The sequence below is a fragment of the Ornithorhynchus anatinus genome, chromosome 7, assembly GCF_004115215.2.
Source record: "Ornithorhynchus anatinus isolate Pmale09 chromosome 7, mOrnAna1.pri.v4, whole genome shotgun sequence".
NCBI classification, from domain to species: Eukaryota; Metazoa; Chordata; class Mammalia; order Monotremata; family Ornithorhynchidae; genus Ornithorhynchus; species Ornithorhynchus anatinus.
The window spans coordinates 795,101-806,436 of NC_041734.1; the positions used below are offsets into that span (position 1 = coordinate 795,101).

Here is an 11,336-nt window from a genome sequence, read left to right on the forward strand (position 1 = left end):
GGATAACTGAGGCACAAAGCAGTAAAGTGACTGGCCAAGCTTACAAGGCAGGTTACTGCCTCTTCCTCCTCCTCGGACACTGGGTGGGTGGGCGAAGTCACTGTCTTTCGGGACAGCGGGGGCAACTGAGAAAAGTCACCTGTTCAAGACCGACGGCCAATCGTCGCCTTTGACCTGGACCCTGTGCACTGACTCATGGACCATTCATTCATTCAAGAGTATTTATTGAGCGCTTAACTATGTGCAGAGGACTGTACTAAGCGCTTGGAATGTACAAATCGGCAACAGATAGAGACAGTCCCTGCCCTTTGACGGGCTTACGGTCTAATCGACTAACCAGTCTAACCAGCCAATCAGTGGAATTTATTGGACACTTCCTGTGAGCCGAGCATTATATTAAGCACTTGGGAGAGAAATATACAGTACAGTTGGTCGACACAACTCCTGCCCAAAAGGAGCTCAAAGTCTAAAGGGGAAGAAAGGCGTTAAAATAAATTACAGAGAGGGCAATGGGGTGCTATAAGGAAGCTGTTTGGCCAAGTGGAAAGAGCATGGGCCTTGGAGTCAGAGGGTCTGGGTTCTAATCCTGGCTATGCCACTTCTCTGCTGTGTGAATTGGGGCAAGTCACTTAACTTCTCTGTGCCACAGTTTATCGGTAGAGATTAAATCCTACTCCCTTCTATTTAGACTATTAGACTAGGGCCTATTTGTGACCCTATGTGGGACAGGGGCCATGTCCAACTTGATTATCTTTTATTTACTCCAGTGCTTAGAATAGTGCCTGGAACATAGTAAGTGCTTAAGAAAGAGCGTAAAAAAAAACCAGTCTCGAAGTGGATGCATCACAGGTCCTAGTAGTGAGAAATTGTGATGTTCCTCTAGACTCTAAGCTCCTTGAGAGCGGGGATTGGGTCTGCTCAGTCTATTATACTCTCCCAAGTGCTCAGTATAGTGTTGTGAACACAGCAAACGTTCAATAATAGCCTTGCTTGATCGATTGATTAACTATTCTGTTATATTGTACTCTCCCAAGTGTTTAGTACAGTGCTCTGCACCCAGTAAACTCTTAATAAATATGATCGATCAATTGGAATACACATTTGAGCAGCAGGGTCTGGTAGAAAGAGCCCGGTTCTTGGAGGGCGGAGACCCGGCTCTGCCCCTGGCCTGCTGAGTGACCCCAGGCAAGTCACTGAACCTCTCTGACCCTCCGTTTCCTCCTTTCTAAAATGGGGATGATAATGTCTGCCTCCCCGTAGCGCACAGGGTAAAATGAGATCATCGACGGGAAAGTGTTGTGAGGAAATGAAAACTCAATAAAAATCGACAAATCCAGCATGCCGATATTCCTCTACCGACCAGACATCTGTCCCTAGCATCTCATTCACACCGAGAATTGAGCTTTGCCACTGCGGAATCAAGGGGTCACCAGAAGAGCAAAGGGTCTTTACTGACTCTCTGCCTCCACATGAGGCAATATTCCTGACAGATAATAGCCCACTTTGGCTGTCAGAATCATTGGCTTGGTGTTGGAGCTTTTATTTTTAATGGTATTTGCTAAGCGCTTACTACGCATCAAGAACCGTTCTAAGCGCTGGGGTAGATACAAGAAAATCAGATTGGGTGCAATCTCTGTCTCACATAGGACTCACAGTCCAAGCAGGAGTAGGATTTAAATCTCATTTTATGGATCGCGGAGGCACCGAGAAGTAAAGTGACTGGCCAAGGTTACAGGGCAGAGAAGAGGCAGGGGTGGGATTAGAACCCAAGTCCTCTGACTCCCAGGGCTGTACTCTTTCTAGTGGTGGAGTCTTTTAAGTAGGAGGAGCACTGGGGTTGGGGGGAGGTGTTTGTGTGTGTGTGCACAAAAGCTGCTGGGGGGTAAGAAATGACTGTACGATTTCTCTAGTTCCTCCCAGGAGTTTAGTACAGTGCATTGCCTAGAACACTGTCCGTGCCCTGGAAGTAGCGTGGCTTAGTGAAAAGAGCACGGGACCTGGGAGTCAGAGAACATGGGTTCTAATCCTGCCTCTGCCACTCATCTGCTGTGTGACCTTGGGCAAGTCACTTCACTTCTCTGGGCCTCAGTTCCTCATCTGTCAAATGGGCATAGGAGCATGAGCCCCAGGCGGGACAGTGGCTGTGTCCAACCTGATTAACTTGTATACTCCAGCACTTACAACAGTGCTTGGCATGTAATAATAATAATAATAATAATGTTGGTATTTGTTAAGCGCTTACTATGTGTAGAGCACTGTTCTATGCGCTGGGGTAGATACAGGGTAATCAGGTTGTCTCACGTGAGACTCACAGTTAATCCCCATTTTACGGATGAGGTAACTGAGGCCCAGAGAAGTTAAGTGACGTGCCCACAGTCACACAGCTGACAAGTGGCAGAGCTGGGATTCGAACCCATGAACTCCGACTCCCAAGCCCGGACTCTTTCCACTGAACCACGCATGTAGTAAGTGCTTAGCAAGTACCATAATTATTATTATTATTTTTTTCAAGTGGCTCATCTTTTGGGGTGTTTCTGGCTGAGAGAAAAGGCCCAAGGAATCCTTTAAAGAAAGATGAGCCACTTGAAAAAAATAATAATGATAATAATTATTTTACCACCCATCTCTCAGACAGAAACACCCTCAGCTCCTCAGGATCCCATCGCTGACACAGCGTGGGAGGTGGGCAATGGTAGGCGAGAACCGTCCGGGCCTTGGGCTCAGAGGACCGCCGACACACATTTAATAATGATTTGGGCGACGGGAGGCGAGAGATTCGGTGGTAAATTCCACATTAAATTTATTTGCTTACGATGCCACATAAAAATGAGAAACAAGTCTCGGGGATAACAGGCCTCCGGCTCCCACAGTTTAAAGCACAATATTTAATATCTCTGAGCTTTACTTACTTAATGTTTTATAAGTTACGATTAAAGAAATATCAACGCCACCATGCCCCACGACCCGGTGTAAAACATGTCTCCGTTTACCCGGTTGACTGGGGAAAGGCCGACAGTTTCGGCAGTTCTCAAGGAGTGGTCGGTTTGGTTTGGTTTAAGGCACGGGCGACGTTCGTTTTCCTAATTAGCCTTCCAGCGGTCTGGACCTTTTCTGTGGGTGAACATTTGCAGTTGTGGAAGTTAGAATAACAAGTTCTTTCTGGAAATCCCAGCTTCTTACACTGAGGTGATAATGGGATATCAGAAATTCTCCGCTGCTGTTTTTCAGCGTGGGCCAACCTGGCCTAGTGGAGACGGCACGGGACTAGGAGTCCAAGGAACTGGGTTCCAATCCCGGCTCCGTCGCTTGCCTGCTGTGCGACCTCGGGTGAGTCGATTGACTTCTCTGGGCCTCAGTCACTTCATCGGTAAAATGGGGATTCAATCCCTGTTCTCCCTCCCATTTAGACCGTGAGCCCGGTGTGGGTCGGGGACTGCATCTGACCTGATTAATTTGTATTTATCCCAGGGCTTAGAACAGCGCTTGGCACGTGGTAAGCGCTTTAACAAATACCACTGAGAAAAAGGGAGAGAGCTGGATTTCAGTCCTGCTGGAACCTGCCTGCTGGGAATGATCGAAAGACTGACGGTGCTCGTACAACACGATGCGGCTGCTCTCGCTAGACCGGAAATTCCAAGAGCTCAGGGATCGTGTCTACTTTCATTCGCTCATTCACTCAGTCATATTTACTGAGCGTTTACTGTGCGCGGAGCATTGTACTAGGCGCCTGGGAGTGTACGAGACATCAATAAACAGACGCATTCCCTGCTCACGAGTTGCTCTACTGTACTCTCCCCAGCCATGTTCTGCCCACGGGCAGGTACTCAATCCATATACCTGACCGGTGGATTGATTCCACCATCCCAGTACCGGCTCATTTTCAGGGAATCAATCAGTCGTATTTATTTAGCGCTTTCTATGTACAGAGCACAGTTCTAAGAGCTTGGGAGAGTACAGTACTTGGGAGAGAATTAGCAGATGCCTTCTCTGCCCATAATGAGCTTACTGTCTAGAGGGGGAGACAGACATTAATATGAATAAGTAAAATAATTAATATAATTAATACATTACTTAATATAATAATATAATATAATATGAACGATAGATAACTTCAAGATATGTAGATTTCCAAAAGGATCTGCCTCACCCATTTTTTTCAATGGCCTTCATTAAGCATTTACGGTGTGTCAAGTACTGTTTAATGTACTGGGGTAAATAGGAGCTAATCTGGTTGGACACGGTCCCTGTCCCAGATGGGGCTCGAGGTCTTATTCCCATTTTACAGATGCGGGAACCGAGGCACGGAGAAGTGAAGTGACTTGCCAAGGCCACTCAGTAGATAAGCGGTGGGGTCGGCATAAGACCCCAGATCCTCTGACTCCCAGGCCTGTGCTCAACGAAACAATCAATTGTATTTTTTGAGCACTTACGGTGCACAGAGCACTGCACTAAGTGCTCGGGAGAGTACGAGAGAATTAATAGACACATTCCCTGCCCACAATGAGTTCGTAGTCTAGAGGAGGACTGTATCAACCAATCTAAGGAATTATTCCCCCTTCTAGACCGTGAGCCCATTGTTGGGCCGGGATGGTCTCTATCTGTTGCCGAATTGTACTTTCCAAGTGCTCAGTACAGTGCTCTGCACACAGTAAGCGCTCAATAAATACGACTGAACGAATGAATTCACTGCACACTGACGGACTGCGGAAGACTGCACTGAGCACTTGGGAGAATACAGTACAACCGAGTTGGTAGTCACATTCCCTGCCTTCAACGAACTCACAGCCTAGAGGTGGAGACAGACATTAATATAAATACATAAATTACGGATACGGACTTAAATAGTGTGGGGCTGAGGAAGAGGGGAATGAGGGGAGCAAATCAGGGCGACGCAGAAGGGAGCGGGAAAAGTGGAAAGGAGGGCTTAGTCAGGGAAGGCCTCTTGGAGGAGATGTGCCTTCAATAAGGCTTAGAAGCGGGGGAGAGTCACTGTCAAACAGGGAGGATTAGGGTTGCCTAGCGCTCTTTCCACTAGGCCCACATTGCTTCTCAAGAAGGATCCGGATCCCATTTTCCGGGTCTCCACAGTCCCTGAGATGGTCTTCACAGTCCCTCCCCGCCCCGCCAAACCCCGTCCCCTCCCCAGTCGAACCAGAGTTCTGCTGCTTTAGGATTCCGAGCCAGAAACAAAGGGCGATGGGAAATTTTAGGCAACCGGTAATATTGTCTCAACGGCGCGCTCGCTTTTGTTCTCAATTGTCAAAGAATCTTAAATTTTTTTCCCTATCTTAACTTCCACAAACACAAATGACATCTCTTTCCATATTCTCTGCAGTGCCATTTGCCGTAAATTTAATTTATAATATTGTACCGAGTAGCCAGCGCTCTACTGTCGCTGAGATTATTGAAATGATAGTTCTGCTAGATAATCTATCAATCCAAACGGCAGGACTAGGGACCAATCTCGTCTATATTAAAATTACCTTCCCCGAAAGAAAGCTATAACTCTTTCCCTTTCTTTCACAACTTTGCCTTCTGTTTGGAGTTTTATGAATAATTGCTTTCTGCTGATCAAAAACAAATTCTAATGTACTGCACACACTGCCATTGATCACCCTAAGCACTAATGTATGAATAAAAATATGTTTATGTTTCAAACTAAAGCTGACATCTCTATAATAAGACTTTACACACACCATCTAGCACATTACGGTCTCCGAGGCACGGAGACCCGTGGAACTCCTGGAAGAGCCTTCCGAGTTCTTGGCTTATCGAGATACAGAGTTGGATTTCACCTCTCGATCTTCCCGCCCTTTCCAAATCTCGTCCGCTTCGATTTGGGGAGCGAGTCGGGAGGCTGCGTTGCTACGAATGACATGACCGGGCAGCGTGGCCTGGGAACCAGAGGACTTGGGTTCTCATCCCGGCTCTGCCCGTTGTCTGCTGTGTGACCTCGGGCAAGTCGCTTCCGCTTCTGAGGGCCTCAGTTTCCTCAACTGCAAAGTGGGGATTTAATACCTATTCTCCCTCCAAATTTCACTGTGAGCTCCACGTGGGACAGGGATTGTGTCTGACCCGATTAACCCGAATCCACTCCGGAGCTGAGAAAAGTGCTTGACACATAGTAAGTGCTTGACAAATACCATTAAAATAAAAAAAGACTAGGTGGCAATTGGTCAACCCTCTGAGAGGAGAGCACTGGACTTGGGCGAGGACGGCCAGGAGAGGAGAAGGATACCTTCCATTTGTCCTCCATTTTGAAATGGCCTCGTCCTGCAGAAGTGCTCTTTGATCAGTCGATCGTATTTTTCGAGCGCTTAATCTGTGCAGAGCACTACACTAAGCGCTTGGGAAAATACATTATAAATATGAACAGACACATTCCCTGCCCACAGTGATCCATATAGGTGGATCCAGACATTAATAAAAATAAATAAATGACAGATATGAACATAAGTGGTGTGGGGCTGGGTGGAAGGATGAATAAAGGGAGCAATTCAGGGTAATGCAAAAGGGAGTGGGAGAAGAGGAAAGGAGGGCGCAATCAGAGAAGACTTCTCGTAGGAGATGGGCCTTCACTGAGGCTGTGAAGGAGAGGAGAGGAATTGTCTGTGGGATACGAGGAGGGCATTCGACGCCTGAGGCAGGACGTGGGTGTGAGGTCGGTAGCGAGATAGAGGAGCAGCATTGTACCATCTCTCGTAGGAGGCAGCCTATTGGCGAAAGCCCGGGACTTGGAGTCGGAAGACTTGGGGTTCGAGTCCCGCCTCTGCCGCTTGCCTGCTGTGTGACCTGGGGCATCTTACTCAACCTCTCTGGGCCCTGGTCTCCTCGGCCCTGATCTCCACCTCTTTAAAATGGGGATGAAATCCCTCTTCTCCCTCTCTCTTGGACTGGGAGCCCCAAATGCAATCCTGTATCTACCCTAGCACTTAGTACAGGGCTCGGCACACTGTACGCACTTATTAAATACTATTATTATTCTATTCTTATTTAGAGCACAGGGTTCAGAGTCAGGAGACTTGGATTTGAGTCCCAGTTCTGCCACTCGACGGTGGGCCGACCGTAATCAACGTGCTTAACTTTACCTCTCCCTGGTCCTCCGTTTCTGCATCTCTGAAATGGGGAGAGGAGCTTCCTGCGAAGACAAAAGGAGATCATGAGGGCGAAAGTGCTTTAGAAAAACCAGATCTCCCTACCGCTCCAAGGTGCGACAGAACTGGCTTTCTTTGTCACGTGGAACCTGCGCTGGCTGTTGGATGGCGCTTTATAATCTGGGCTATAAAATGATCTGACAGGCCTGTGCAATCAATCAGCAAAAGCAAAACTGCTCCCCAGGGGGACAGTTTGGCTTGGATGAAAGACTGACTCCCACACACACTCTCACCAAGACCCATCTACATACCACTCATTCACAGGCACGCGCGCACGCACACACACACACAAGCACGCACTCCTGTGGGTGAAAACAGAGTTGGGGTGGGACCCGGGGGCCTTCAGAAGTTGGGGGCTCCCCAGTTTCTGACAGCGGAATGCGCTGGCTGGCACGGGTGGGGCTGGCCATTGACAGTTCGACAGGAAAGGAGGTGGATACACAACCCCTTTGTGAGCAGCAGCGTGTCCTAGTGGCTAGGGCATGGGCCTGGGGGGTCCGAAGGACCCGGGTTCTAATTCTGGCTCTGCCACTTGTCTGCTGTGTGACCTTGGACAAGACACTTGCCTGGCCTGGGCCTCAGCTGCTTCATTTGGAAAACGGGACTGAAGACTGCGAGCCTTTTGTGGGACACGGACTGTGTCCACCGTGATTAGCTTGTATCTACCCCAGTGCTTAGTACAGTGCCTGAGATGTAGTAAACGCTTATCAGAATGTAACAGATTTCTTAATAGAATGTGTTTGTTTACTGTGATATTGTATTCTTCCAAGCGCTTAGTACAGTGTTCTGCAGATGGTAAGCGCTCAGTAAATACGATTGAATGAATCGAATGGACGCTAAACAAATACCTTAAAAAAGCAACAATAGAAAAGCACCGTCGACATTCTGAGAGGAACAAAACCCACTCTGTGACCAGTGAGTCATCTACTGGCCAAAGGAAACTCTCCATGGTCATTCCAGGGCAGCCGTGGTTCACCCTCGAGTCCCCACGTCGCCCCTGCCAAAGCTCCTTCCGTGGTGGGCGATCTATTTTTAGTGAGAAAGGAAGATTGGCTTGGCTGGTAGTGTTTCCTCCCGGCTGTGCCCCTGAGATTCCCCATTTCTGCCGGGCTCTTGGCTGGAATTAGGCGAATCCCGATCACTAAGTGGATTCTGAAACCACTTTCAGCGGTTCCTCGTGTGGCGGGCGACCTAGCAACTGGTCGATCTCTGGCTCCCCCGTGCCCCTCCATCAGCCCGGGCCTGACCCTCGATTTCCCAGAATTTCCCGCGCTCTTCAGAATGACCCAGGGATCTGAGAGCAGGGGAAAATGGTCCTCTCGTAGGGGCAGGCACCACTCCCAGGAACCCCAGGGTTAGTGATAACAATAATAATAACAATGACAGTATTTGTTTAGCACTTACTCTGCGCTAAACACTGAACTAAGCCTTGGGGTAGATAACAACGTAATCAGAGTTCCCGTCCCACATGGAGCTGACAGTCTTAAGAGCAGGGAGAACAGGTTCTGAAGTCTCCATTTTACCGACGATGAAACTGAGGCACAGAGGAGCCGAGAGACGTGCCCAAGGTCGCCCAAAGGTCAGGCGGCAGAGCCGGGACTAGAAACCGCGTCTGGAGTCCTGCACGTTCCTCAGATCCCAGAGTCGAGGGAACGGTGAGTGGTGGTTTTGTCAAAGTCTTCCCTATTCAACCTCCCTCCCAGCCCCACAGCACTTATGTCCAGATCTGTAATTTATTTATTTTAATTAAAGTCTGTCTCCCCCTCTAGACTGTAAGCTCATTGTGGGCCAGAAATGTGTCTGTTTATTGTTCTAGTACACTTTCCCGAGTGCTCAGTACAGTGCTCTGCAGAGAGTAAGTGCTCAATAAATATGACTGACCGACAGACTGATCACTGTGCTAAGCAGAAAGCGCCGTAATACATCAGACAGAGCTCCTGCCCCCACAGAGCTTACGATCCTTCTCCCACGTCAGCCGGAGTCAGACAGAATCAAGACTCGAAACCGGTTCCCAAAACGGCATTCTCTGTCCTGGATCCACCACAGGGACCGACCTTTATCTGCCGCAACACGGATAAATATCAAAATCAAACAATCGTATTTATTGAGCGCTTACCGCGTGCAGAGCACCGAACTGAGCGCTTACAGTCTTACTGAGACTGGAGCCCGCGCTCAAACGTGTAACTCCGATTTGGAAATGGAGATTCACTTTTTAATGTGACTAGATATATTCTTAACAAAACCTGGAGGTTAAATGGTACCAACGACCCCAAATTCAGCTAAAATAGATCTTACTGCATCTTTCCATTCGATTTATGTAATAGCTGTCATGCGTCTGGTATCACAGGTTGAAAAATCCAATGAGTTAAATGGTAATTCAATTCCTGTTTACATTTCAGCTGAATCTAAAAAAAGCGTCACCGTTTATGCACACATTCTTGAAGGAACTTAGAAAATACGTCCCGCATGTCAATTAGAGGGGCACGGGTTTTCTCTTCCGGAATTCCGCTTCAGACAGACCGACGGTAGAAATGGTTAATAAGGATCTTCTGACAAAGAAAGGCGCTCCACCTCTTAAAAAGCTCTTTATTGATAGCACTTCTTTCTAACGTCTTATAAAAAACCCATTTTAAAATGATGAAACGAGCCCATTCTTTGAGTCGGAATGTATTACATTTTCAGAAACATATCTGAAAACCTGAAAATGTTTTAGAATAATTAAATGACAGGAGTGTTATCAGAGCTAGTGGCCCGGCAAGGCTCGGCAGAAGGATACAAAAGATAGAAGATAAAAGATGACTTTTATTTTCATATTGATTTTCTCATTTGAGACACAAGTGACTGCGCTTCATTCCTTTTCTCTTCGAGAGCTGATACGGAGTCAATGTCAAGGCAAATCCTACTCCCCTCTGAAGACGAAACCACTCGCCGTTCTAACGTCTCATTAAAAGTGCTGGTAACTCTATTTATTGAGCACCCACCGGGTGTTTTGTTTCGTTTCCAAAATGAAAGATGGAATTTCGGCGATTCCACGGCCGTGTCCCCTTCTCTTTCCGTGGAGAGAGAGAAATCGCAGGACTAGCAGCCGGGCATTTGAATTTGGGGAGCTTCATTTTTTTTCCACCCCACACAGATCACAGCAATTCAACAAATCATTAGCTGTTACAGACGTTAAGCTCTTTTCCATAAGAACACAAACGCACATTTCCAAGTCACTGACTTTGTGGGTTTCAGCGAGAGGCCAAGCGGGAGTGTTTTATGTATCCGATATGCAATCCTCTCCCTTCCCCCCACCCCCTCCCCAAAACTACGCTGGCTCCATAAAGCCAGTTTAAAGTAGCCGAAGTGGATATTACAGTTGAGGGAGTCGGGAGACTGGCAAGTATACACTGTTCTGTTTATCTTGTAGTTGGTTTTGATTTCTCAACCAAGCTCACCAGCTTATAAAACACCCACAGATACAAAAAGCGACAGGAATACCACTGCGATACACACACATACACACACATGCAAGAGTGAAAACCATAACCCAGTGCAGTTTGGCAACGCGCTGCTTCTGATTTAAAGACACACACCAGGAAACGAAGCCACACTCTATGACAGCAAAGCTCTGGAGACCTCTTTGATCATCCTTTGTGATGCAGAGAATATGTCACAGTTGTCCCATAAAAGATACAGCCATCAGGAATGGCTGTCATTTACTCTTTCTAGAATCCATTGGAAAAAAAAAAAAACACCCACTTTTGCGCCTTAGACCTATTCGGGGCGGGGTTGGTATGATACCTCAGCCTGTCTCTGCTCTCCCGCTCTCACCCTCCTGGTTTGTTTCAAACACAGGGAGTAAAATAAACACGCTAAAGCATCTCTTATTCGGTCCGCCATTCTCGGCGGCGAGTATGCTACGTCCTGGTGTACATTAAAACCAGTTCCACACACACATACACACACAAATCACCTATTTCTCAAGAGACCGCCGGTTGTTTCCATTTGATTTTTGTTATGCACACTCCTTTTTTTAGTTCCCAAATGGGAACCTGGATCCCCAGGATTCTAGGAAACAAAGGAAGGGTGACAGTCAATGACTCCAAAATGGGAAAAGAGGGTGATTTCCCAACCAGTCGCAGGTTTTTAAAATGACTCTTTTTAGCGAACCGACTTTCCGAAAGTGCTTGACAATCGCAA

At 47.4% G+C, this 11,336-nt stretch overlaps 1 long non-coding RNA gene across 1 annotated transcript in view; it reads right to left on the reverse strand.

Annotated features, from left to right (window-relative positions):
- The window catches only part of LOC114813162, a 38,650-nt gene that overhangs the window by 15,946 nt on the left and 11,368 nt on the right, over nucleotides 1-11,336 (reverse strand). Inside the window, exons 2-3 of the long non-coding RNA XR_003760795.2 lie at nucleotides 11,110-11,204; nucleotides 7,089-7,138 (exon numbers count right to left, since the gene is read on the reverse strand). This is a non-coding gene — a long non-coding RNA (uncharacterized LOC114813162). The remainder of the gene's footprint in view (nucleotides 1-7,088; nucleotides 7,139-11,109; nucleotides 11,205-11,336) is intronic.